This window comes from Zootoca vivipara, chromosome 3 (assembly GCF_963506605.1).
Source record: "Zootoca vivipara chromosome 3, rZooViv1.1, whole genome shotgun sequence".
In the NCBI taxonomy this organism is placed as follows: Eukaryota; Metazoa; Chordata; class Lepidosauria; order Squamata; family Lacertidae; genus Zootoca; species Zootoca vivipara.
The window spans coordinates 65617141-65645128 of NC_083278.1; the positions used below are offsets into that span (position 1 = coordinate 65617141).

The 27988-nt window shown below is 44.2% G+C and overlaps 1 protein-coding gene across 3 annotated transcripts in view; it reads left to right on the forward strand.

Moving 5' to 3' along the window:
* Nucleotides 1-14492: 14492 nt before the first annotated feature.
* The window catches only part of TIAM2 (TIAM Rac1 associated GEF 2), a 131856-nt gene continuing 118360 nt past the window's right edge, over nt 14493-27988 (forward strand). For 2 of the 3 annotated variants that reach the window (XM_060272770.1, XM_060272773.1), the window contains exon 1: nt 21200-21708. The gene's annotated coding sequence lies outside the window, so the exon portion shown is untranslated. Of the gene's footprint in view, nt 14596-21199; nt 21709-27988 lie in introns of those variants that run through there. The other variant, XM_060272772.1, reaches the window with a different exon arrangement.

Consider the following 27988-nt stretch of genomic DNA (forward strand, 5'->3'; position numbering starts at 1 on the left):
TGTGTGGGGGGGGGAACTCTTCCACATCTAGTGGTTTTATAACTTTCCGATTGCAACCCCAAGCAAATTAGTTTGGGAGTAAGTCCCATGGCAGTCAATGTGACACATAGGGTTAGGATTAAGCTACAAGTTCCTTGTATATTCCTTGATGCATCTCATTAAAAAAAAAAGAGCAGCATCAGCACCATGGGGGGAGGGGAGTTTAACCCTCTCCTCCTGTCATGACCCCAACAAAAATCCCTCTCCCCCCACAGCTGCTACTTGCCTTGGGAGGGAAACCTCTGTGGGTGCTGATGGAGGTTCTCCTCTCAATGAAAAATAGTATCTGGGAGCAGGAGTGGGATAGTTCAACTGTTCCTTCCCATTCCTGCAATACTGATGCTGCTCGGGACCTGATGATGGTGTGACATGTGCTATTTGCGGGTGGCACTGTGGTCAAAACCACTGAGATTCTTAGGCTTGCTGATCAGAAGGTCGGCGATTCAAATCCCTGCGCCGGGGTGAGCTCCTGATGCTCTGTCCCAGCTCCTGCCAAGCTAGCAGTTCGAAAACACACCAGGGCAAGTAGATAAATAGGTATCGCTGCAGTGGCGTTTCTGTGCGCTCTGGCACTCGTCACGGTCCTCTGTGCACCAGAAGCGGTTTAGTCATGCTGGCCACATGACCCAGAAAGCTGTCTGTGGACAAAACACTGGCTGCCTCAGCCTGAAAGCGAGATGAGCACCGCAACCCCATAGTTGCCTTTGACTGGACTTAAGTGTCCAGGGGTCCTTTTTACCATATATATTGTTGTTGTTGTTTAGTCGTTTAGTCGTGTCCGACTCTTCGTGACCCCATGAGTCCTTCACACAATTGATCTCGCATCTCATTTGGCTGTCTGCCTCAACTTGCCCTTGTGGTGGCAAAAACAACTGAAAAATATCAAAACAGAAAGTTATTTTTACTCATATGAATGACCCTACAGTGGTACCTCTGGTTAAGAACTTAATTCGTTCCGTTCTTAACCTGAAGCACCACTTTAGCTAATGGGCCCTCCTGCTGCTGCCGCGCCGCCAGAGCACAATTTCTGTTCTCATCCTGAAGCAAAGTTCTTAACTCGAGGTACTATTTCTGGGTTTGCGGAGTCTGTAACCTGAAGTGTTTGTAACCTGAAGCATTTGTAACCTGAGGTACCACTGTATTTGTTTCTGTCCTATTTCAAGAATTTTTCCCCCCCAGGAAAGTGATTTTTGTTTTAGCGTTTTCTGCAACACAACTGCAAAACAGCCATCTGCTGAATGGCTGCATATCTGTGAATGGCTGTTCCTTTTGCAGAAGTTCCTAGAATACGGAGAGTAATAGCAAGAGCTGTGTGTGTATTTTGCACTCAGGTGGTCACAGAAGGATTTCGTGTGGTTCACATTTTGCTAGATACAGCAGTACGCAAGGACCAAACCTTGTGCGTATTTATTTATTTATTTATTTTCTATACCCCTTTATATTTTAAATAAAAACCTCAAAGCAGTGTACAGCATATTAAATCAATTAAACAATAGCCGGGCAATGCTCATCTAGCCTCATGAGGAGCCTCTTCAGTAGGGTTGGTGAGTGTGGACCCAGCCCCCTAGGCTAGGTGGAAAGGACCTTGTATATGTATCACATATTTATGTGATATTTATGTATCACATAAATCAGTCCCAATACAGAAAGCCTGAAAGAAATAAAAGTACTGTATATATATGCCTTTTGCATAGTTTTCCCACCCTTTAAAGTAGATGCAGAAGGTACAGAAGAGGTTAATGGGAAACAGCCCTTTTTCATGTTCTGCTTTAAAATGCACTGTGAAAATGTGCTGGCAAACTTGCTGAGAAACGCACATGCTGCAGTGTGCTGACACATCAGTGTTGGCTCATGCAGAATACCTGGGTGTGTGACAGTGTTGTAAAAGCAATAAATCAAATTCCTAAGGTATCGCCTGTTTCTTTTGTCCCCACCCCAGCCTTAGCCATAGTGGCATTTAAATACCTTATTCAGGGGGGGGTTTGACCTGGGATTTTGAAACAAGGTTGCACATGACAACCTTGCAATAAAAAGCTTCCCAACCTTATTTATTTATAGGGCAGGCATCCCCAACCTGCAGCCCTCCAGATGTTTTGGCCTACAACTTCCATGATCCCTAGCTAACAGGACCAGGGATGATGGGAATTGTAGTCCAAAACATCTGGAGGGCGGAAGGTTGGGGATGCCTGGTTTAGGGTGTTTTTATACCACTTCATATACTGTACATAATTCCTAAACAGCTGAAACATGTGTTTTCTACTTATCTAGCTGGGTCTTTTAATAACAAATTATAGATTGATACAATGTACAAAAGACCGAAACTTTGAAAAATTGCTTGTAGAAAGTCACATTCAGATAATGGGCCTTGTGTGTGTGTGAGAGAGAGAGAGAGAGAGGGGGGGAGGGAGGGAGGGAGGGAGGGAGGGAGTGAAGGATGAAGCCCAGAGCAAATCCAGGTGGTGAAATACAACAGGGGGAAATCATTATGGAACCCAATCTTCATTATTTATGCTCCTGTTATGATGAAGTATTTAGGATCTTGCACATTGGGGGGAAGTATTTTCATTCATCTGTAAGGGCATGGCTTGATTTGTACAATTGCATACTCCAGTTGCTTCCTTTGTTCAATTTCTGCTCAGATTGCACAACTGTAAACGACTTGTCCCATGAAAGGAAGTAGGGTTGCCTCCAGTTATGCAGGTTGGCTTTGGGCAAATTGCCCCGAATTGCCCCTCATGTCCTCCTTGCCACTGTCACTGCTGCTACCCATTCTCTTGTCATCTCCCTTTGTGCCCAATCCACACAACAGAGAAGGGCTGGCCCAAAGGTCCCTCTGAAGGTTTCATGGCCAAAGGTGACCAGGATACATAAGTTACACTTTTATGGCAGGCACAGATTGTGGCCTCCTTCAGCAGTCTTTGTCAAAATCCAAAAAATTCAAATGGGCATAGAAGCAAAAAACACACACAACAAAAACCCCTTGCTTGTCTCACTAGAGATGCCATATCTTACTCGGGGCTTACGAGCATTTCTGTGAGGAAACAGAGAGAGTGGCCTGCACTATAGTTACCTTTCCAGAATTAGTTAATGGAGGAGAAAGAAGTCATGAATTTCAGGGGCTTTTGCCCCTGACAAGTTTCATCAGTGGAACAATTTAGAAGCAAACATCAGGCAAATAGCTCTGCCCCGTTCTGTCAGAAGAAATTAGTGTCGGAGGGTCTAATTCTCCACTCCATTACACCAGATTTTTATGCTGGTGTAATTTCATTTGCCTCAAGTGACTTCTGTCAGTGTAAACCTGGTGTGACTGAATGGAGAATTAGGTCCTGGTTCTTGTTATCAAATACATACCAAGCTTGAGAGTTGAGAGTTGCCTTTCCGTTCCCATCCTTCTGCTTTTAACAGCCGCCTGGCAGGTAGAACTGTAGCAGGTGAAACTTCATGGGGACAGCCATGAAGTGATGGGAAAAGCTTCACCCACACAGAGCCGGGGGGGGGGAGGGGTCAAGCTACACAGTGCACTTAATGCATAGTGTGAAGCTGTGTGTCTTATTTTTCTTATTACATGTGCAGAGTGGGTGACGGTTACCAGGATTGCAATGCAGAGGACTGGGAGATTTACCCAGTGGCAGACCTCAGGGTCTCAAATTTCAGTGGCGCCCAGTGCAACACCAAGCTCCATTCTAAATCATAGTTGTGGCAGCCCCTATGGGGCCCCCGAGGTTCTGTGCCCAGTGCAACTGAACCAGTTGCGCTTCCCTAAATCTGCCTGTGTTTATCTCTTCCATCCCCAGATGTGTGACCTCTCCAAAAATTGCTCCTTCTCCCCTGCAGTATGTAAAAAAAAAGTTCCCTTTGGTGCCAAAGCGAACTTTTAAACTATGTTTTAGTACTTTTTAATAGGTTTAGGTGGTTGTTATCATTGCATTTTAAAAAACTCAGTTGTGTAAATCACGTTAGGACTTCTTCTTTTTAAAAAAAGATAATTTTTATTAAATTCTCCAAATAAACAAACCCAAACAATTTGTTTGTTCGTTTTTTACACTTCATCTTATATTCGCCCATCTCAGTTCATTTTGCTCTGCCAAGCTGTGACTTCCCTCCCTCTCCCATCATTCGGTTTTGTTTGCCACTCTTATCTCGCAGTTCCTTTTTGCTCACGTAGTTAAAACCAATTCATAGGATTTATTTTAGTCCTGCAAGTGTCTTTAAACTTCTACAGTTTTTCTCCATATAATCAACAAATTTACTCCATTCCTTTTGGAACTTTGTCTCTCCCTGGTTTCGGATCCCACAGGTCAACTTTGCTGACTCTGCATAGTCAATCATTTTCGTCTGCCACTCCTCAATCGTCGGTGTCTCTTGTAATTTCCATTTTGGGGCCAATAAAGTCCTAGCCATGGTTGTAGCATACATAAATAGTCTCTGATCTCCTTTTGCTATTTCCTCTCCCATCAGTCCCAATAGAAAAGCTTCAGGTTTTTTTGGGAAAGGTATACCTAAACATCTTTTTCAATTCATTATATATCATTTCCCAAAATCTTTTTACTTTTTCGCATGTCCACCACATATGATAGAAATCACCATCTTTATCTTTACATTTCCAGCAAGATTTACTACTTATTCTATACATTTTGGCTAATTTTACCGGTGTTAAATAAATAAATATATTATTTATAATTATATAATTATAATTATATAATTATAATTATATAATTATAATTTATTATTTATAACCCGCCCTTCTGGCTGGATTTCCCCAGCCACTCTGGGCGGCTTCCAACAGAAGCCGCCCAGAGTGGCAGCTTCTGTACATCTATACATCATTTTCATTACATTTTCTTTCAAAGTGAATTTCAATGACTCATTCCATAATTTCAACCACGCATCATACTCAATATTATACCCAAAATACGTTAGGACTTTTTTTAATGTAGGAAGCAATATATATATTTAATAAACCTAATCAGAAGTGGCTCACCAGGTAAACCAGAGCCACTAGACCAGGCATGGCCAAACTTGGCCCTCCAGCTGTTTTGGGACTACAGTTCCCACCATCCCTGACCACTGGTCCTGTTAGCTAGGGATGATGGACGTTGTAGTCCCAAAACAGCTGGAGGGCCAAGTTTGGGGATGCTTGCACTAGACCAGGCATGTCAAACCTGCGGCCCTCCAGATGTTTTGGCCTACAACTCCCATGATCCCTAGCTAGCAGGACCAGTGGTTGGGGAAGATGGGAATTGTAGTCCAAAACATCTGGAGGGCCGCAGGTTTGACATGCATGCACTAGACAGAGGCAGAGCTAGCTGCTCCAGCACCCAGAGCAGCGCACATACAGTGCACCCAGGGGCGGGGCTAGCATCCTGGGGGGTGCCGCCCGTGGTGAGCGTCCCAGGGGATGGGGGGGGCAATTCACTCCCCCTCAGGAATGACACCCAGAGCGAACTGCACCCCCGCACCCCCTTCCTCCACCAGTGCCACTAGGCTGACTTCAACCCATGTGGGTCCCTGCTGCTTACTGGGAGGGAGAGGAGCAAGGTGGTCTGGAAAGGTTAGTGCAGTGCAAACCCACTTGGCAGAAGCCAATATGGTGCTCCTGCTGGTACTTTTGCACTATTAAGCACACTTTACCCCACCTCCACACAGTAAGCTACACTACAGCAACCCACCTGGCAGGAAGCTAGCCTCACCCAACCAAATCTCACCCAACTAAATATCATAGGCTCCAAACACATTCTAAATGTAAACACCCACCCACCCCAAAAAAAGAACCATGGGAACTGTAGTTTACTCCTTACAGAGCTGCAATTCCCATCACCTTTAACAACCTGCAGCTCCCAGGATTCTTGGTGTGTGTAGGGGGGGGGTAATATGCTTTAAATGTGCACACACACACACTAAGTGCATACAGCCACAGCCTCATGGGGCGAGGGGGAGGGGAGGGCTAGCAGCTGGGAAGGAATAAAACGCCCTTCCCCATTCACTGCAATCTCAATAACGATCAACCCCCTGACAGCTGTAATTAATTTAAGAAAAACAAGAGACATCTCTGCACACTATGCATTCAGCATAATGCTTAGTCTGACCCTCGGGCAGAAAAGGAAGGCAGCCTTTAGCAGAGTTAGATAGACACACTTAAGCCCACTGATTTCAGTGGCTTTGGCTTAAGCACACAGAACTGCTGGATTATGTCCTCTCGGTGCAAGCCTGTGTTTACTCAGAATTCAACGGGAATTGTTTCCTCGTGAGTGTGTTTGGGATGGCAGCTCAACAGTGAACTGCTTTGCACAACCCAGTAACGCAAAATGATTGAGAAGGAGCAAAGCAGCTTTGAGTTTCTCTCCAGAAAGCTGCAACTTCACATGTCTTGCTAAGTCATCATTAGGTTTACCATGTTGTGGGAACCAGCTTTTTTATATCTAAAAATTAGAAAAGTAGAACCGTCTAAGAGCCTTTGGGGGGGGGTGTGAGAGAGAAAGAAAGGTGGGGGAAGATGCCCTCTACTAGGTATACAAATTCTTTGTGACTTACATAAAAAGATGAGCCTGCTGGGTCAAGCCCAATGGCCCATCTAGCTCAGAATCCTCTTTTTACAGTGGCTGACCAGATGTCTGTGAGAAGCCTGCAAGCCGGACATGAGCACAACAGCACCCTGCCCACCTGCAATTCTCAGCAACTGGTCTTCAGAGGCATAATGGTGAAAGCACTGGTTTCCAGGAAGTCCAATATTATGCATATGCATGTTTACTCAAATGGAAATTCTGCTGCATTTGGTGAGGCTTAAACCAAACCAAGGCCACAATGGATTGTAGCCTTAAAATAATGCCAAGCACCTTGAGACCAATGCCTCACATACCCAATAAATAAATAAAATGGCAGCATCACTGTAGTAAGGGCATGTTAAAATCCACATCTTCATTCTGTGTTTTTGCATCTTACCTGCGTTCAGAGAAGTATATTTTTGGGAATGCAGTACTGGCATCTCTCTCTCTCTCTCTCTCTCTCTCTCTCTCTCTCTCTCTCTCTCTCTCTCTCTCTCTTACCATGCTGCTCCTTTAAGGGGAAAAAACGGAGAGAGAAAAGATGATAACGCTGCAATGGCGCTGCTAATCAACTATAAAGCTGCTGAAGATGCACCCGATTTTATGTTTGCTAAAGGGGCTGTTTTTCTTCTCCCATTTTGCACATTTTGCTTTCGACTGCACAAAACTTTAATAAAAATGGTTCCCCAGGAGGGGGCTTTCTTCAGCATTCTCAGCAAAGGCTGCGCATGCCACACACAAAAAAGGGGGGGGGGGTCCCGTCCAACAGTTCGCCCAGCTGTCTTAGCTAAGTAATTAGCCTAATAGCAATTTGGAAGGTTGCTGCCTATTAGGCATTGTGCTTCTTTGATTCCAAGCGAAGTGTGAATCCAATGACTGACATTTCAAAAATGTGTGGGAAAAACCATAATCACCCAGCATCTGCCTTCTGTGTGGGTTTTTTTAAAAAATAAATAAATTCAGGAAGCGTCCTTTTTTGTTTTTCAAATCATTCGCCTTTCAGCAAAGCAGGGCAGCGAGCAAAGGGGTGGGTGTGAAGCAGACACAATGCAAATGTGGCACAATGCAGCACAATGCGTGTGAAGTCCACACACCAGAGTGTCCCTTCAACTAGCATTTTGCCTTTGCCCCTTGTGTGGTTGACTTCAACTCCAAAATAAACTCTTATTCTGCTATTGTAGTGACTACTAGTTTTTGGCATTTAGACACCAGCTCTGTGGGACAGGTAGGATATAAGAGGTATTTAGGACAGCATTGGTTTTATCTAAAGGAAATGGTTTTAAATAAAGTAGGCATAACTTTAAAAATACTAGAGGAAGTAATTCCGTGTTTCAAGGGGTAAAGCAGAACAATAAGCTGGTACATTTATGTTATTGTGTTTTTCTCTGCCTCTGTGGAGATAAGACTAGAATAAAATGTGTTTTAGTTGTCATGTCAACCCTGTGAGGTAGGTCAGACTGAACTTGGCCTAAGTCTAGACAGTGAACAGTTGCCTCCAGATTGCTGGTATGTGGAGCGATGAGTTCAAGTGCATATGAGGAAATTTAGGTTTGTCCAATTGAAGTGAATTAAAACGTTCTATCGGCCTTGCACAAAAATACCCATTAAAAAATAAACTGATGTTTGTAGTTGTAAAAGTAATTGGGAAATGCTCCAGAAAGTGTGAAATGAATGGATAATGGGAGAATATACAAACACTGTGCAAACAAATCTGAATGAATGCTCAATAAATAGGTCATTGGGATGAGTCCTGTATGATTAATCCTTTTAACCTCCCATAACTTTTTCATCCTAGCCCATCAGTCATTCTGATCATCCTCTTCCTCCCTCCCTCCCTCGGTTGTGTAACAGCAGAACTATGTGGATTCTCAGGATTTTTGTATTCCAGCTGAAATATATTGCAAGCTGCTTCTTACTATGAACTGCCTATATATATATATATATATATATATATATATATATATATATATCTCACCCCTTTCCTCCATAGCTTCAATGTAAACAAGTGCAAATAGATGCATATTGGAGCAAAAAAGGTTTTATTTTACAGACACGCTCATGGGGTCTGAATTGGAGGTGATGGACCTGGAGCGAGGCCTCAGGGTCAGAGTAGATCCCTCGATGAAGGTGTTGACCTAGTGGGCAGTGGGCATGAAGAAGGCAAAATCCATGCTAGAGATCATTGGGAAAGGAATTGAAAACAGAACTGCCGATAATAATGCCGTTATAGAAATCTATAGTGAAACCACATTTGGAGTACTGTTTACAGTTCTGGTCTCCTCGCCTCAAAAAGGAACTTGTAGAGATGGGAAAGGTTAAGAAAAGGGCCACCAAAATAATTGAGGGGATGGAGAGAGAAAAGTTGCAGGATTTGAGGAAAAGCAACCAAGAAGTAACATGGTAGACGTTTACAAAATTATGCATTGCATGGAGAAAGAGGATAGAGAAAAGGTTTTTTCCCCCTCCTTTACATTCATTGGCTACCCAATGAATGTTAGAAGATTTAGGACAGCTAAAACAAAGTACTTTTTCTCACAGTGAGTAGTTAAACTATGGAATTCACTCCCCCAGGAGGAAGGGATGGCCACCAACTTGGATGGGTTTAAAAGAGGATTAGACAAATTATTGGGGGGGGGAAGAGAGGGCTATCAGTGTCTACTAGTCATGATGGCTATGCTCCACCTCCATAGTGCCATAGTGAGAAGTAGCCATGCTTCTGAATATCAGTTGCTGGAAAACACCGGAGGGGAGAGAGGGCTCATGTGCCATATTCTGCTCACTGGCTTTCTATAGGCATCTTAGTTAGCTACTGTGGGAACAGGTTGCTGGACTAGATGAGCCAGTGGCCTGATCCAGCCAGGCTCTCAAGGTGTATAGCACCTAAAGTGGCATACATGGTTCTTCCAATCTGCTCCATTTTGTCCTCACAGGGTTGGGGCAAGACAGAGTATCTGGCCCAAAGCAACCTTGTGAGCTTTGTGGCTGTGTGGCGATTTGAATGTGTATTTCCCCAATCCTAGTCAACACCCTAATCCAGGCATCCCCAAACTGCAGCCCTCCAGATGTTTTGGCCTACAACTCCCATGATCCCTAGCTAAAAGGACCAGTGGTCAGGGAAGATGGGAATTGTAGTCCAGAACATCTGGAGGGCCGAAGTTTGGGGATGCCTGCCCTAATCACTATACCACACTGGGGAAGCTTATATGTATTCTTGCAGCATGGTGGGAACATTCCACGTGATCCACTCAAGCTATGTGATTTTCTGTTGTATTACTACTGCACCATGAAACAGCAGCCCACCCTGTGTGGCATATATGAGCTGGACCTCAAATTGTATCTATAGAAAACAAAGCTCTTCCCAGTTTATGCATTCAAGCAGGATTAAGAGGGTAGACTCTTTTCTGCACTGTGTGGTTGAAGGTGACAGTTTGCAGGTTTGGATGCTACTCCTTCCAACCTAAAAACGAAAGGAGCATGCTCAGACTTCCCAGCATTATCTGCCACAGTGGGGAAAGGAGTAGCCTCTGATTTTATCAGCAGATGGTGTGCCTGTGTGAAGAGTGTGAAACTTGCAAGCATGCACACACACACACACACACAGAGAGAGAGAGAGAGAGAGAGAGAGAGAGAGAGAGAGAGAGTTAACTTCCCTGTAGTCTGTCTTCATTCTCCATTCAAAGGCTGTGTTTGGCTGGAGGAAGGGGCTGTGGGAAAGTGGAGCACCCTTCTTCCATGCGCTCATCTGCTGGTAAAAACTGCCCACCACATCCTTTTTCAGGACTGGAGTGAATCTATGTTTTGACACAATGATCTACCACCATCACATTTAGTTTGGTCTTCCTTTGCATGTTACTTTTCTGTGTTCATGATGCGTTTGTTTCTTCTTTCCCATGAGACAATATATTAAATCAGCTTATCATGGAACTTGACTGATGGTTACCGCCATAGTGAATCACAGGTACATTAACATCCACAAAGTTGGCCAAACCAAAGTGGTTAGTGTGAGCAGTTTGGAGAGCACCAATCACTCATTTGACTGATGCCATCAAAACAGCTCAATATGGGATTGACACCTTTCAATTTCAGTGTGAATGCCACCAATCAAAACAAAGAGTGCTGTCAGGGCATGGATATTAGGACCTGTAGATCAGGAGTAGCACAACCAACTCCAAGAATAAGCAGCTCCACAGAATACGACATTGGCTCTGGTCCAATTCGTTTTCACACCTAACTTGGCTAAGCTGTCCCTGGCGAATATAAAGACTGCTCTGTTGCTGTATTTTTAGACCATAAGACTTTAAGCAGGAAAAGTGCAAGTGTGACTATGAGTCATTCCACACACACACACACTTGCATTTTTATAGATACTTTTCATGATATGAATGAATGCTGTAGGCAGGACATCCAATGATTAATCATCCATTGAAAACCAAGCACCATGTGACAAATTCATATAAAGTTTTCTACATGGTTGCAAGATAATCTGAGAGCACCACTTTCACTCCCACCTCTTCAGGGAGAAATATGGAGCCCAGAAAACACTTGATGTGTGTAGTAAGGCATGAATATAAGCAACATGGTGATGCATAAATAGCACTGTGGTGTTTGCTTTTCAATTATTTTCAGATGTTGGGGGGGGGGTTTTTACGTTAAATGTAACTATGAAAAAAAGTTAATGGGAAATAATGTTCTGTTTGTGTCTCATAAAAGTGCTGGGCAACAGCCAAAATGCATGTACTAAATTGCAGCTAGGTTGTTCTTGTTCTCATTTCAAATTGAAGCTGGGGTTTTTTTTGGGGGGGGGGGAGAAGAAATGCATAAAAATGCAGCATTTCTCAAGAAACAACAGGATAGATATTGATTGTGGCTAATGTTGTATGCACCAGCAGTGGGAACACTCTGGTTACTAAGTAAATGGGAATGGGCACACAAACTACAGTTCCAGGGATTCTTTGGGAGAAGCCATGATATCAATGTACGGTAGTGCTTTAAATGGATGGTGCGGATGTGAGCAGTGTTCAGCCCAGCAGAAATGATCTGGGTTGTTAACAGAATATGCTAAATAGTATACTTCAGAGGCATGGTGGTCCCAATTGACATGGGAGGGTGATGGGGACAAGCAGAAAATAAACTAAGGATATCGGCCACAGTAGCTTCTTACTGTAATAGTCACTGCTGAAAATGTTGTACAGGAATGACAAGAGGCTGGTGTGTGGAATGAACAATCCTTCTGGTCTCAGAATGGGCTGTCCTTTACTGAGCTGTTCCTCACAATTTTGCACTCATTCATGGTACAGTTTGGTTCTTATGGTCATCTCACTTACCTCTGTATTTGGAACAAAGTGGTTGTTCTCCACATTCAGTTACGGGTGCACGTCAACTGTGCATTTAAAAATAGCAAACAAAAACCTGGTGCCGTGGCAAGTCAGCGTGTCATTCTCATGCTGGGACTTGCCCACAGCTATGCTGCAGTGTTTGAGTTTCATTTAAGTGCAGCAGAAAGAGCAAAAGGGAGCTGTCCCTATTCCAGCCCCCTTGCACGACCCTCCATGAAGAACATAGGGCAATTTCTCACTGGTTGCCAGGAATCAGCTTATGTTCTTAACATTTAGAACAGAGGTCCCCAGACTACAGCCTGAGGGCCGGATACGGCCCAATGGACCGATTTATCCAGCCCCCGGTGACCCCCACTACCACCACCCGCTCTTAGCGGCGTGGCAGCCTACTTCCAGGTCACCGGGGGACTGGAAATAGCTTGCGTGCATGTGCGTACGTCATTTCCAGTGCACTTCCAGGTCGGAGGAGGCCCGTGCGCATGCGCACAAGTCATTTCCCAAAGCGTGGTAAGTCTGGGGACCCCTGATTTAGAATGTAAGTACCTAAGAAAAGCCTGCTGGATCAGGCCAGTGGCCCACCTAGTCCAGCATCCTGTTCTCAAAGTGGTCAACCAGACATCTTTGGCAAACTTGCGAACGGGACTTGAGCAAAAGTTCAAACACTTTGGAATGATCTGGCTGTTGGCATTTGGCAGCCACCTTCACTGTACTCTTTTCAGGACCCGCTATAAACAATTTTTCATGGCCAGCCCATCTATGGGGCAAGGTGAGACAACTGCCTTAGGTGGCAGCATCCACAAGGGCAGCAGATAAAGGAAAGCACCACTTGCTGCTGCAATTGCCTTGGTGGCAGCGATGGCTGCGGTGTGCTCCTTCGGGGCTGGATCTTCTGCCTCCTTGACACCCCGCCCCATGCCGCCACTACAGCAGCCTCTTGTCAAATAGGAGGTGCTCCTTGTTCCCAATGTAGATCTTTATCCCTGTCCCCTTGTTCCTGATGTAGATATTCCCTGCCCCTGGCGGGAAGAGGCACCATTTTGTGCTTTTCCTCAGGTGCCAAACTGTATTGGCCACATCCTGCATTTTTGTTTAGACAAGCCTACCCAGATATGTAGACTAAGTGTCAATAGTATACAACAGTATTCAGAAGTCTCTCCTATTCAGTTTGATGGGCCTTGCGGCCGATGGATACAAGACTGCAGCCTTAAGCTCATTACTCTGGTAACCAGTGGTCTGCAGCACTCTTTCCTGGGTCACTGAAGTACGGTATTTTAATTTGATAGAAATATTTTAAATAAATAAATTGTGAGAAACCCTGGGGCTTGTGGTTGGAGCCCATACTATGGCTATGCCTCCTATCCTTTCCATAGAGTCATGCTCATGTGATCAATCAATTGTCACGGTCTGGTTGGCGGGAGGTAGCAGTCCCGACTCAGGACGTCAGGACCAGAGGCAAGATGGCAGAGTGGAAGCAGGAACGGGAGTCCAGGTGGTGCAGGGCTGAGGGTTCAGCAGCAGGCAGACACAGGGTCAAGGAACCGAAGGTCGGGAAGCAGGGTGTAACGAAGGCGAAGGTCTGAAGGTCGAAAGCAAGGAGTCACGAAGGTGAAGGTCCAAGGGTCCAGGAGCAAGGCGTCGGCAAGGTGAAGGTCCAAGGGTTGAGGAGCAAGGCGAAGATCCAAGGAGCAAGGCGAAGGATCAAGAAACAGGAGGCCAGATGCAACAAGGCAGGGATCGCGTTGCTGTGGCTAAGAGCTGAAGGGAAATGCTGAGCTTTTATCCCCCCCAGCTCTTGCCACCAGGTGCAGTGAGTTATCAAGTGGCGACACCTGAGTGGCCACTTCTTGCTTCTCCAGCACAAGCTGAGGCAGGCCCCGGTCCTGCAAAGCACTACAGGCCCCAGAGCCTGACTCCTGCCCATACTCCTGACATCAATCTCTTTATTACCATCAATGACCAGTATTGAGACGCTCATGTGATAAGGAGCCACAGTATGTGATCCATCCCATGTAGAAGTTCTCATGCTGTCCTAGCAATGCAGGAAGGAGTGATAGTGCATCTGCTCCCATAGGGCCAGAGTAACATAAAAGTTGGCCTCAACTTATCCGTTACCTACTTTGCAGGATTCTTGAAAGGTTTCTATTGAGACAGATGATACTGCAAAGTGCCTTGAACACTGTTAAGTGCTATATAAATGTGAAGTGTTCTTAATAAAGTCATTGTTTAATTAAATAGTCTCTGAGGGGCTCCTCTGGTGCTTATCATGTAAAACCACACTGCTTCTGGTTGCTGAAGTACATACACACAAAAAATCATCTATTATCAGGACTGTTACAATCTTCAGATAGAAATGACCTTGAGAGGTCACCCCCCCCTTTTGTCATGACAATGTATTTATTTATTTGCAAAATTTTATATTCCTTTTCTATCTCAAGAATGCCCAGCGGTGCTATGAATGTACACCAGAACTTTTCACCTCCAGATTTCATGAAGACTATTAATGCTTTAAACCCATTTGAAGAACTGTCATTGCTAAATTGGAGTTATTGTGCAAGATCTGAACATTCACATTTCCTCCCTTTGAATGCAGGACAATAAATCTCCCCTCCCTGTGTGCAGATGGTAAGGCTATGACCCAAAAGGAGAATGAGGCTTGCTCATCAAACTGCTCTGACAGTGTAAGTTTCCTTCATTTCAATGGACTGAGTGCCAGTGGAGTGCTTAAAGGATTGAGAAGTTTGCTTTTTATTTATTTTATTTTATTTTTTGAAATCCTGGAGGGGAAAGGGCTTGAAAGAAATTGAGCAATGATGAGCTATAATTTTCAGCATTTTTATTGGGTTTTTTTCTAGTAATACACCATAAATAAATTGGGAAATGTGAAACAAAGAGCCAGCTGTTTATGCATTATATCACTTGTAGGTCCGGAGAGGTTTAGTGATTGTAACAGAGGTCCTGTTGTTCCAGGATTCTGTTTGGGAGATGAGGAGGAGGACCAGGGCCGTCCCTCTGGTTCCATTGTAACTAAACCACTGTAAGTGATCTAAAGGATCAGATTGCATTGGGAAAAGGAACTGCATGCTGTCTCTTTTGTGATGCTTTCTCTGAGCTGCTGTTTTGAGCAGCCCCGGGCATGATTTGCCTAAACATGGGGGTCATTGAGGAACTGGAAGCTTGTGGATTTCATTATGAGGGGTCCCCATCTCTATAATAATTTGAGCACTGGAATTGACTTTAAAATGCCTGCTCTGGGAAGAACTACATGTTTCTTTTGGGAGCTGTGGGTGAGGGGAAAATTTGTATGGGAGGAAGAAGGCTTAATCCTTCCTGTGGTCACTGATTTTCTGCTGCAAGTGATCTACCATGGTTGTTCCCCGCCCAACCATGGGCAAAAAAGCCCCCTTTCCTGCTGCAAACTCCCACATGCAGTGTCATCATGAGGGAGACATACATGAGGATGGGAAGGGGCACCCTGGGTTTAAAAAGTTGCATTGCAGGCCAGTGATAGCTCAGGTTTGTTCTCAATTCGTGAAGTCATTAAACTGGATTAATCCCCATAATCTGAGCTAAATTTGGGGATGGTGTGTACACAGCTATTTCTTCTCATTTGGACTAGCTTTCCTGCTTAATCCCTTCAGACCTTCTTGGGGTTAATTCCCAGCTCAGAATTGCGCTAATGAAACAGCTATTGACAATGTTAAACTAACACAGAATATTAATACCATGTGGTTGCCTGGAAGGAATCACGTTTTGAAATTTCAGCTATGGTTTTGCAGCAGAACAAATGATTTGCAACACATATTGCCCAAGTTATAAACCATCTGGACACAAGTATCTGTTCTGTGAAGCTTCTTTATTATCATCAAGTCGGATTGGTTAGCATGCACCTCACTGCCTCCTGTGAAAAGGGACATTTGGTAGAGCCCATTGCTAGATATTCTGATCACATGGTTGGTGCAGGCTATTTTGCATGTTACTAAATTTGGCAGATATGCGACTGATCACACTGTATACATGGTGTGGGGGGGAATATCGGGCATTTATAGGATATATTGTGGGTACCCACAGTGTATGTGGGGTTGCTAGTGTTTTCTGGAAGAACTCTAGTGCTGTTGATATTTACATAATATTTCTACACCAGGTAAATATTCAGCTACTGAAATTCTACCTGCCAGACACAGGATCCAGATCGGGGTGGGAATGGTAACCCTAGGTGCCCCTGTTAATTTTATGCAATATGAACTGAACAATTCGTGAATATAGTCAAGGCTCTTTTTCTTTTTGTAACAGTACTCAATGGCATGGAGTACCAGCATCTTTTTTTCTTTTTTCTTTTGCTGCCCATGGCTGACATTTGGGGCTGACACCCATGGCACTTTTATCAATACAGTATATGAGTACTAGCACCTGATGTATCTTTACCCCCAAATGTACTGAATGTAGCTATAGTGACATTGCTGAAGGTTTAGTTCTGCAAATAACTACCATGAACACTTATGGTAAGGCTTGCTCCCTAACCCTGGCAGGTCACAAGTTATGCAGGGTAGAGATAAATATAAACACATTATATTGTTCTTGGTCACCCCATGGAGTGTGAGAAAGGTCTCAGTAGATGAATTTCCATTTTCAGGTACCGTATATTCCGGCATATAAGACAACTGGGTGTATAAGATGACCCCCAACTTTTCCAGTTAAAATATAGAGTTTGGGATATACTCGCCGTATAAGAAATACGACCCGGCATATAAGACGACCCCCAACTTTTCCTGGGTTAAAAAGTAGTCTTATACGCAGTAGTCCTTTTGCATTTGTAAATTTTCCTATAAGAGGAAGGTCTTGTTAGTTCCTGTTAAGCATTCAATGTCCAGAATCAACAGAATCTGATCTGTGTGTTTCGTCTCACCCCTCCTCCTCCATTCCATATGGTACTGTACCTGGAGCCTGCCTTGTTTTTAATCCTCAGACAGCTTATAGAAATGCTTATAAATTCTTTCAGTCTGAAACAGGAACTTTTCCCCAGGGCTCACCACAACAGAACGGTTGCTTTCCCTTTAGCAATTCCACTGGGCTACCCATAAACTTAAAAGATCAATAAGCAGGTCATTCTATTTGCAGTGTGTGCTGTTTATCTTGCTTCCCAGTTTGGTTGAGGATAGTGAGTGCTAGTTGTCGAATCTTATGCAGCTGGGGGTAAGTCTTCTCTGAAAGTCTTGGAAATCTTCTCTGAAATAACGGGGGCATCAGATCCCAGTAGCTTATTCTTCTGTGAGGGTTAGTGTCTTTCCAGATTATTAAACTTGCCCTTTACAGCTGCTGTCACATTTTGCACCATCTGACTGGGTATGTCATTGGATGGCAAACTAGCCTACTTTGGAACATTCCCCACACTATGCTCCTCTGGCTAGGCAAGGTATGCTTTCTAAAAGGGTGCCTCTTGTTGCTACCGGGTGTTTTTTTAATGGCTGGACTGTTTTTTTCTGGACTTTCCTTTTTCTGCTTTTGGAGAGACATGAAGAGTCAATTTGCCATTTTCAAAAGGGATGCTGCAACTGCTTCTACTGCTTTGTGGACCAGAAGTTACCATTTCCAGATCAATCCCAAGTTATCTTTTATCCCTCTTCTGGACTTTACTTAGATTGCCTTGCCTGCTCCTGCTTTGTGAAGGGTTAAGTCCTTTACATAACAACTTCTACAGTACTTCATCAGCATCAAATCCAGAGTTTGTTCACTTTCCTCATGGGAAAAAAGGGCCTCTCTTTTGGGGACGCAACTGTGGCACAAGGCACAATCAATCTTAATTGTGCAACCTGAACTTGCCAATGCACTGAAGAATAGCAACAGTCTGAAAGTGACTTAAAATTGTGGGAGGGGGGAGTGGAATGAACACACAATCCCTGCCACAATGTCTCTGCATGCATGGGTTCCTTATCAAACTTTTGCACGTTCAGCCGAAAAGTCTGAAGGGGTCTTCTACATGCTTAGAAGCCTCCACACAATTGTGAACCATGCAGACACACCCTCTCCTTCCCCCTCCGCAGGCTTTAAGCCCTCTCATGTTCATGCAGATGCCTGAACAGGGCTCTGGTGGTGATTAACTATATAATGACTCTATCCACACATCTGGTTTGCTTGTAATGTAAAAGATGGGAGGGGGGGTTCCTTTTCTGTTGTCTTGCTAGCATAAAAAAGTAATTTTCTAAGAATGTGAAAACACCAGTTTAGTGGTAAGCTCAAACACACACACAACGCAGTGAAAGAAGAGATGAAGAATTCTGCCCAGACGGACAGCCAGAAATAATTTTTTTAATATAAAAGCTCAACTGAAATTAGATCACTTAGTGGTTATGTTGAAGACCAAGATATTCCAATGGAGAGACAGGCTTACCCTCAACACAACACAGTGGCGGGAGTGGTATAGTGGAATAGCAAAACATACATTTGGGATTATGTCATAGAGGGAGGAAAGACACATTAATCTAATCCAGCAGTGGGGTTTCTGTTTTGCCCGAACTTCAGCACACAAAACAGAACAGCCATTTGGGTATTTCCAGACAATTCTCCTTTCTCTCCCAAAGAGTATCAGGCCCCCTTCATCCCTCCAACTGGCTACCTCCTTGGAACCTAGCCATTGTTCCTATCCATTTTCCTCACAATGATTTTAATATAGCCACCGTCATTGTGAACTATACCCACTGGGAGTTCTGACGAAGCTTGATTTAAGGGAGTCTCCCAGAGAAATTAAAGCATAGGAAACAGAGCTTCTTTCACTTAATTTCTGTTCTCATAATTAGCTTCCTTTGTACAGTTGCCCTCTATAGACTGTGTTTGTATATGTGTGTGCATTATGTTCTGCCTCGTGTCACAAGTTCTTCATTATTTTCTTGACCCTTCGACGTCCAATTTAGCTGGATTCCCCTTTTCTAATAGAGTAGTTGCATTTCACATGTGCCACTTTACCTTTCCAGGTACGTATGACTGCAAGTCAGTAAAACATGTGTTCCATGTTCTGTGAAAATTCCACCTGTCCTGTGTACACATATTGGGGAAGAAGCTGCATTTGGTCACAGATTTTCAGTTCATATGCATTCAGACAAAGAACAGAAAAAAGAAAGACATAGGCTGTAATTATGTATGATGGTATAGGGGCCTCCCCTCCCCTTCACACACGTATGTAAAATGTTTGGAACAGTCCTAGGGGCAGTTTTGCAGAGTTTGTGATGCAGCAAGTAGTGGTAAGCCAGCCCTGCTGGAATTGAGGGCCCTTGTGCTTATTTTCCTGACTCTTGGACATCTGCTCCTAAGTCCTGCCCTGAATGCACTACTGGCAGCAAGTCAAATGCATTCTACTAACCAAGTGTTGCAGACAGCCTCTCCTGTCTCACTAACATTCTACACAGATGTGCAGGGTAAATGTGTGGATGTGCCAAGCTACCTTATATTTATTTTTCCTCAAAAAAACACGCGGTGGCTTATTTTCAGGGGATCTTCTTTTTATTACATGTCCAGCCTAGCCTCTTCCTTGGCGCCCTCCAGAACTGCGCCTATCACTACGTCTTATTTTCGGGGTATGGCTTATATTTCGCAAATGCTTAGAAATCCTGCTATGGCTTATTTTATGGGTATGTCTTATTTTCGGAGAAACAGGGGTAGTATCTATTTTGCCTCATTTGTACTGTTTCCTCCCAGCGCCTTGTGAGACATTCACCCTATTAGCCTAAAAGCGCTGAGGAGCCAACCTGCTGTCACTAAGAGGCAGGAAAGTTTCCTAGGAAACAGGGGGGAACTAGCTGTCAATGCTTTTTTTTGTTTGTTTTACGGTGCAATGGTACAAATAACTCATTTTGCTCGTGGAACTTAAGCACTGTAGCCTAAATCATTCAGGGCGGACGTTTAACAAGGTGGACACAATCCAACAGCACAATTCTAAACCAGCGTTTCTCAACCACTGTTCCGCGGCACACTAGTGTGCCGCGAGACACTGGCTGGTGTGCCGCGACGTGCCGCGACGAGAAGGGCGATTTGCATTGTCACGTGCCTGGCGGCCGCCAATAAACAACACTGACCCGCCGGAAAGCAATATTTCTCCTCCTCTTTCCCAAAGCTCAGTGCAAACGAGCCTGGCGGCCGCCAATACACAGCGCTCACCCGCCGGAAAGCAATATTTGGCAAGTGTTTCTTACAGTCATAATTATAATATAGGGCGGCACATAGTTAAATTTTGTAACTTTTTTAATGGTGGTGTGCCTCGTGATTTTTTTCACGGAACAAGTGTGCCATGGCCCCAAAAAGGTTGAGAAACACTGTTCTAAACATTTACACTCAGAAGTAAGTACCACTGAGTACAAAGTGTATTGGGGTCTTTTGGTAGAACATGGTTAGAAATGTCAAGATCCAGAGATTACAGATGCAGACCCTCCAAGTGTCCAAGGGCATAACCAGGATTTTTGTGGGGGGGGGAACAGAACCTGAGATTTGTATTGATTTGTACTTATTTAGGGGGGCAGGCACCCCCTTTGGCTAATCATGGCCCTGGGTGAGGATGCCATCCACCTCCATTTGGGAGGCGGGGCTGTAGCTCATTCCTAAAACATCTGCTTTGCATGCAGAAGGTTCCAAGGTTCTCTCCCCAGCATATCCAGCCCCCTCTTTGAAATCCTGGAGAGCCACTGCCAGTCTGTGTGGACACTACTGAGCTAGACCGACCATTGAGCTGGGGCTATTAGGCAGCTTCCCAGGTCCCTTAGGCCAGTGTTTCCCAACCTTGTGCCTCCAGCTGTTTTCGGACTACAATTCCAATCATTCCTGACCACTGGTCTTGCTAGCTAGGGATGATGGGAGTTGTAGTCCCAAAACATCTGGAGGCACAAGGTTGGGAAACACTGCCTTAGGCCAGCCTTTCATTGTCTCAAGGCCCTTTCGATAGCAATGTGTGTTCAATAGGTGTCGGCGGGCCTATGAAAACAAACTACCTCAGACACACAACATTTCAGAGCGCAGCTCTTGAGGAAGGAACGAGAAGTCATGCGGACCCCGCCTGCCCGCCCGCCCCCCCCCTTCTAGGATGGAAAGCCAGGCCTGTCCTCTGCTCTGCCTTTGGGGCCCTGCTGCTCAGCCTGGCTCCACTGCCTCCCGTCCCAAGCAAAGTCCTCCTGCCTGGATTGCCCCGCCGCCACAGACAGGCAACTTCTGCCTTTATATTCGCTATCCCGCACAAGACGTCGAGGAGTGTTAGGTGGCAGCCGCCCGGCAGGGGCGGAGCTGGAGGAGTTGCTCGCGTGTTGCTGTTTGTCGGCTCTGTGTGACCACCGAGCAGAGTCCAGGAGGAGCCCGCGCCCAAGCAGCCGCCGCCGTCCTCCGCGCGCGCGCCTGCCACTTTCCGAGCGAACTCCAAGGCGCGAGCAACTCGGCTCCCTCGGCGTTTTCCTATTGGCCTTTTTGCCGCGGGGAGGCTGCCTGCTGCTGCTGCTGCTGCTGCTGCTGCTGCTGCTGCTGCTGCTGCTGGGTCTCTGACCAGCGCGAGGCGGGGCTGCGTTTGTTTGGGATTTGTACGAGCCCGCCGGGGGAGAGAAACTGTGCGTGGAAGAAGAGCTCGCGGGGCGGAGAAAGCCGCTTCCCCTCTTGTGGAAAGCGAGGGCGAGCTCTCGAGGGGAGGAAGCCCATTCCAGAGGGGCAGCTGAGCTCTTCTTGTCAGCACACAGAACAGCAGCTCTGCGGCCGCCCTCGGAGGCGGACGGCTCAGCTCAGCCCTGCGCGGGTCTCCTCGGAAGGAAGCGCTGCTTGCTTACCCCGAGGTAAGTAGGACTAGGAGGAGGGGGGCATCCTTTCTGAGGGCTTTTCGAGGGACGAGCGTGAGCGTCTTCCCTTGAATTAGTAAGGCTTGACCCACCAACACATATTCGGGGTAGACCCGCTGACATTAATGGGCTGCAGCCCATCTAAGACCATCGGCTCTAGTGTCTGAACTGATTAGGGTAGCAGCACTCGAATGCGCCTTCAGAACTTCTCTTGTTTAAGTTGGAGGTGAGCTCCGAAGCACGAAGCCGCCGCCCTCTCCCCATGTTGCTTTAACGGGGCTTTTTGGGGTTGTTGTTTTTTAATGGTTTTCCTTCTGGAAGGTGGCGGGGTGTGAAGACTCTACTGGGGACAGGATAGATGTATGTATCCCGCCTCTTACTTGCTCCGGCGTAGACCCGCTGAAGAAGTCAGCAGGTTTACTTTCCTGGGATTGATTCCCAGCCTTGGTGTATTTGCTTGATGCTTGGTAATCACTTCAGCTGCGGGAGTTTTGCTTGACTAGGCGGCGCCTGTTCTAATAAAATGAATTCTTCCTTCTGGAACTTGTAGGGGAATCCTATTCATGTTTAATCAGAAGTAACTTAAGCCCCACAATGTTCTATGAGATTTATTATCCAGCGCATGTGTTTAGGATTGCATAAGGCTGCGTGGTCGGCTATTTAAGGCATGAGCATGAATCTTTTTGGGAGTGGGTTTCTGATGCTTTCTGGTCTGCTCACAAGCTAGCCTGTGGTCTAGTTGGTAGAATCTGTGCTGTGGAAAGTTGTGAGAACACTGCCATATTTTAATGCATTTCCAAATTGTGTGCTAACCTCCTAGTTCAGGAGGACAATGTGACTCTGCCCTTGGCATGTCCTTGATATCATAACACCTGTTTTAGTTACCCACATTTTTAAAACATTCAACTCAGAATCATAGCTGCCAAGTTTTCCCTTTTCTCGCGAGGAAGCCTATTCAGCATAATGGAATTTCCCTTTAAAAAAGGGATAACTTGGCAGCTATGCTCAGAATCTGAGTGATCATTGATTTCCAGCATGAAACTAGAGAGCAGTTATTAGCCCACAGTAATTCAGAGTACAAAGATAGGAACTTGTGTTTGTGTCAGTAGAGAGCATTAGCCTGGCTACACACCCCTTAACAGCCAAGCTATCTTGTGCATTTATTTATTTATTTTCAGAAGTTTCTATACTGCCTGTATTAAGGGAGAACAACATGCATAGCTGCCAAGTTTTCCCTTTTCTCATGAGGAAGCCTATTCAGCATAAGGGAATTTCCCTTTAAAAAAGGGAGAACTTGGCAGCTATGAACATGGTAAAATACAATAACATCCCAACAATAAAACAATTACAAAAGGCACCACCATAGCTGGATTAGTTTAATTTTTTGTAGTTTAGTATTTTTGAAGTTATTTTGAACTACATTTGAATTCTTAAGTTCTTGTTTCAAAATGTTTCTGTGTGTATATGCTTTCCTTGGTGCCCATCACAGAAAGGCACGCCTACCAGAGTGTCTGGATAATTTCACTGCAGTTTGTTAATCAGAAAGCATCCAAGAGGATACTAAAAATAAGCATGTTAGTTGTTATGAAAATGTTTCTGAACTTTTGCTGCTGGAGGTCCTGGCTGGATGTGCTGTACAAATACAGTAACTCATAATAAATATTGCTTTCTTCTTGAAGTGTTTAATGGCTTCCCTGTGTAATACTGAACATGCAAAAAAAAGGGGAAAGCTGCTAAGCAAAGTTGTCTCCAAGTCTTTGGTTTGTTTGTGGAGCTGTTATTTAACAAAGGCTGGAGACGGTAGGTGCTTTTTTTCCTAGGGGGTGGGGAGATTGTTGCCCATGGTGTATACTCTCATCCTATTTTTGTCTTTGGTAAACTAGTTCAGTATGGTTCCCATATGTCTGTGTCTGTCTGTCTATCTATCTATCTATCTATCTATCTATCTATCTATCTATCTCACAGCAGCACCAGTGTGACAAAGAAAATGTGTATACCATCCAGACCACTGTCTCTCTCAAACTGCTTTCAACTCTTCTAAAAATTGTCTCTGACCTCTCCCTGATTTACAGATGCAGCATGCATTACAGCCCAGAGCACTGGGGTTAGAGGAGTAGATTAATTTGATACAAAGACAGACCAGAGCTTAAAACTAGGAATACAGGAGACTGAAAGAAGTTTGCTTTGTTACAGAAATGTAGCTTTGGGAAGTCCATATGTTTGGGACAGTATGTAAAAAAAGCATTTCTATCTTTCTTGAAAGAGAGTGGAACAAAGAATGATGATGAGAGGGAATCATGGATTCATGGTTTAGGACATGGGTTATTAAAGATGCCCCTTCACACTGCTGAATCTTTGGAAATTGGCCTTTATCTGAAGACGTGGAGCCTTGCACTAAATTCTGTGCAGCTGGAGCTCTTGCTGAGCTGAAGGTTCTACAAACCCCAAGCACTTGCTGCTGGTGACTCTTGTAATTATTAAGTCATCTGAGTGTTGTGATAAGACTATTATTCACAAATAAGATGTGGCTGCCATGTCCAATTTTTCCCACTCATGTATAGTGTCTCCCTTCCCCCAGCTGCTGTGGTGGGTGACCTACTTATTAAAACAAGAGGCACCTGCTTTTAATTCCTTTCTTGAATTTAGGATTCTTCATATTCTGTAAATCAATACTTTTTAAAATACCCCCCCACCCGTATATTATACTAGAATAGTCTTTTATTTATTTAAATAATTTCTATACTGCTTGACATTTCTGAAAGGAAAATCTCTAATCAGTTTGTAAACAGAATGTTACAAAATATCATTTTTTTGTTAAACAATAAGATCACACGCAGTAGTGTGCCAAAATTTGTACAGATTGCTATTTTTTTAAAAAAAATGCTACAGCAATGGGTAAATGTTTTAAAAGCCAAACAAGCTTGTAAGGAGAATTTTGGATTTAGCAATGGGAATTTTTTAAATTCAAACTTGTGGCCTTGGTTTATGTGTATATGACTTCCATTGGTTTTGAGATGGTATCTTGATGGTATGAGAGTATATAAGGAGTCTCTGCAGCGACAGTGAATGCTGTTTTTCTTGCTCCACCCAGAGCTCTGCTTGAAACTAAATAAACGTGTTCATCAGTGCTTACAGTGATGCTTTTTTGTTTTCTGCATAAAGATGCATATAATATACAGTAAGCTACTGGGAATTGTGATAATGGCATGGTTATCAAACAAGCACATCCTATAGGTGTTAAGTGTGTTTGATGCAAATCATCTCTTGCACTGAGACTATTTCATAGTCCACTTACTTTGGTTCTTGAAAACATTCATACTGTGTAACCATGGAAATGCATATTCTCTTTCTAAAGCTATTTGCAAGTGCCACACCAGCAAGAATAATTAGCTGCTAACCATTTACCAGTTGTAAATAGGTTTATTTTCTAGTGCATCAATTAAAAGTGTCTTTGTTCTGTTACCGTATAAAAAATAGAACATATTCACACTCACTAGTTATAAAGTAAAAGTGAACAGATTTAAGCATCTCCCCTGGGAAAAGTTAGCGATAAACATTGCAATACTACTTAAGCATTCAATAGTCCTGTCTTATGTGTTCTCATGGGACGTGGGTGGCGCTGTGGGTTAAACCACAGAGCCTAGGGCTTGCTGATCAGAAGGTCGGCAGTTCAAATCCCCGCGACGGGGTGAGCTCCCGTTACTCAGTCCCTACTCCTGCCAACCTAGCAGTTCGAAAGCACGTCAAAGTGCAAGTAGATAAATAGGTACTGCTACAGCGGGAAGGAAACAGTGTTTCTGTGTGATGCTCTGGTTCACCAGAAGCGGCTTTGTCATGCTGGCCACATGACCTGGAAGCTGTACGCTGGCTCCCTCGGCCAATAACGCGAGATGAGCGCCGCAACCCCAGAGTCAGTCACGACTGGACCTAACGGTCAGGGTTATGTGTTCTCATGCTACTCCCTGAGAAACTTGGATCATTTTTTTAAAAAAATTACACTAAACCTGAATAATCTAGACTCTAGATTCTAGAGCAGGCATCCCCAAACTGCGGCCCTTCAGATGTTTTGGCACACAACTCCCATGATGCCTAGCTAACAGGACCAGTGGTCGGGGAAGATGGGAATTGTAGTCCAAAACATCTGGAGGGCCAAAGTTTGGGGATGCCTGTTCTAGAGGCTCTGGACTCCTGGATAATGCTGCTTTCCATATTACCATTTTACATTATTATTTACATAGTACTATCTATGTATGTCACACTTTGTAGGATAGGAAGTGTTGGAAAGATGCGCCCCTGCCCAAGGGAGCTTAAAGTTTATATTGTGATGAAAGAGATGACTACAAGGGAATGGTAATGGGGGACAAATTCGTATGATTACATGTAAACATACTTGAAAGCTTTATTATAGTAGTTGAGGAGGGTAGAGGCAAGGGTTCTGTGGAAAACACTGGTTTTTTAGGTCAGCTTTGAAGAAAGAGAGGGCAGCCTGTGAGTGCCTTCCAGGCATGAGATAATGGAGAAGTCATTTAAGGGAGACAGAAATCATTCAGGAGGCTGAAAGTGGTAGAGTAAGGACAAGAATGTATGGACACAGAGGTGGGCAAGACCACTGAGGACTTTGAAAGTAAGTTTAAGGAGCTTCTAAAGATTACAGTACAGATTGGAAGCCAGTGTTAAGAATGGAGGGGGAGTGTCACATCATGTGTATAATGACAGTAGCCGCGTGAAAATTTAAGTTGTGGATTGTTACAGTTACCTACAGTACTGTATCTCTTGGGAAGGCAGTACGTGAAGTAGAGTGGAAATTTCCTAAGTGACTGGGCAATCCCCTGCACTTCCAATGCACAAAAGTGGTGGCCTCCATGTGAACAGAGTTATGTTTGAGTAGGTCCATACTCTTCTCTCCTCCACCCCCTACCTTGTTAGCCTACCTATTTATAGCCCCTTTACACCAGTTGATTCGCAGGACACTTCTGGACTAGCAGTGGTTTATCTGAGTAATGGCCCATAAAATCATGTGCAAACTCACTTTCTTTGTAATATTTTCACCACTCAGACTTGTGGATTGTGCTCTTATGCTAAATAATAAAGGCTGCACATCAAGAAGTTAGACCTGTTTCTTCTATTGTGAAAAATATAAGTTAGTCTCCATTCTTTGTAGCTATCAGAGCAATAACAACTTAGCTTGCCCAAAAGGAAATTCCTACTTTACAGAAAGAGGGAGAGTGGCCAAGAGAGGAAACACATCATTCTAATTAATTGAGTCACTTTGCATCATCAGGATACTACAGGCACAAGTGTTTTTCTCTTAGAATTCTGGAATTACAGGGTTTGCTTAAAAACAGAAAGGTGGTGATTAGCACTGGAGTGTGGACTGTCTGAACCCATATTACTCCATGTAGTATTTTAAATATATGAAGGGGAAATGTTTATTTGTTGCCACATGTTGTGAATTGCCACAATACCTGTAAACCTTTGACCTTGTCTCACTTGCGGCAGAGGATACCTATTTGCTTGAACCATGCAAAATATATTTATGTAACCCAGGCATCCCCAAACTTCAGCCCTCCAGATGTTTTGGACTACAATTCCAATCATCCCTGACCACTGGTCCTGTTAGCTAGGGATCATGGGAGTTGTAGGCCAAAACATCTGGAGGGCTGCAGTTTGGGGGTGCCTGATGTAACCTATTCTCTGCTTTCCATATGAAACTGAATATTCTCGTTCTTTGGGAAGGCTGACTTTTTTGTTTTTTCTGTCTCTGCCCTGCATCACTGAGATTTGGTGTTTCATTAATTATATTTGATAAGTTGCAATGCAGCTTCAAATTTCAGCTTAGCCACAGCAATATGGCTGAGTAGGTGTACTATACAAAACGACTCTGCATCTCACACTCCAAACATGTTTGCTCTGGGCGGTTTCCTTCAGCAAACTCCTTAAGTGGAATTGTCAGATGAACATCCTGAAATATCTATATTGGCATTCCAGGGAGCCCTGATTACTTGGTAGATGTCTGATGGTTGTGCATACAGATCTGTCATTTATACTTTGTATTTGCCAAAGGAAAGACTAGCACAACATTGGTGTATCTGTGGCAAACATGAATGCTGCATAAAGTGGGGAACCACTCCTTAGTCTTGTGCTTTATCTGCTGCTAGAGAATGAAGCATAATCTCCATTGTGATATATAAGATATATATTTAGACCTTGGCTGAAATAATACTTTTTTGAGTACTGGAGACAAAATCGGAAATTTATTCTAGAGTTTCTGCTTTTG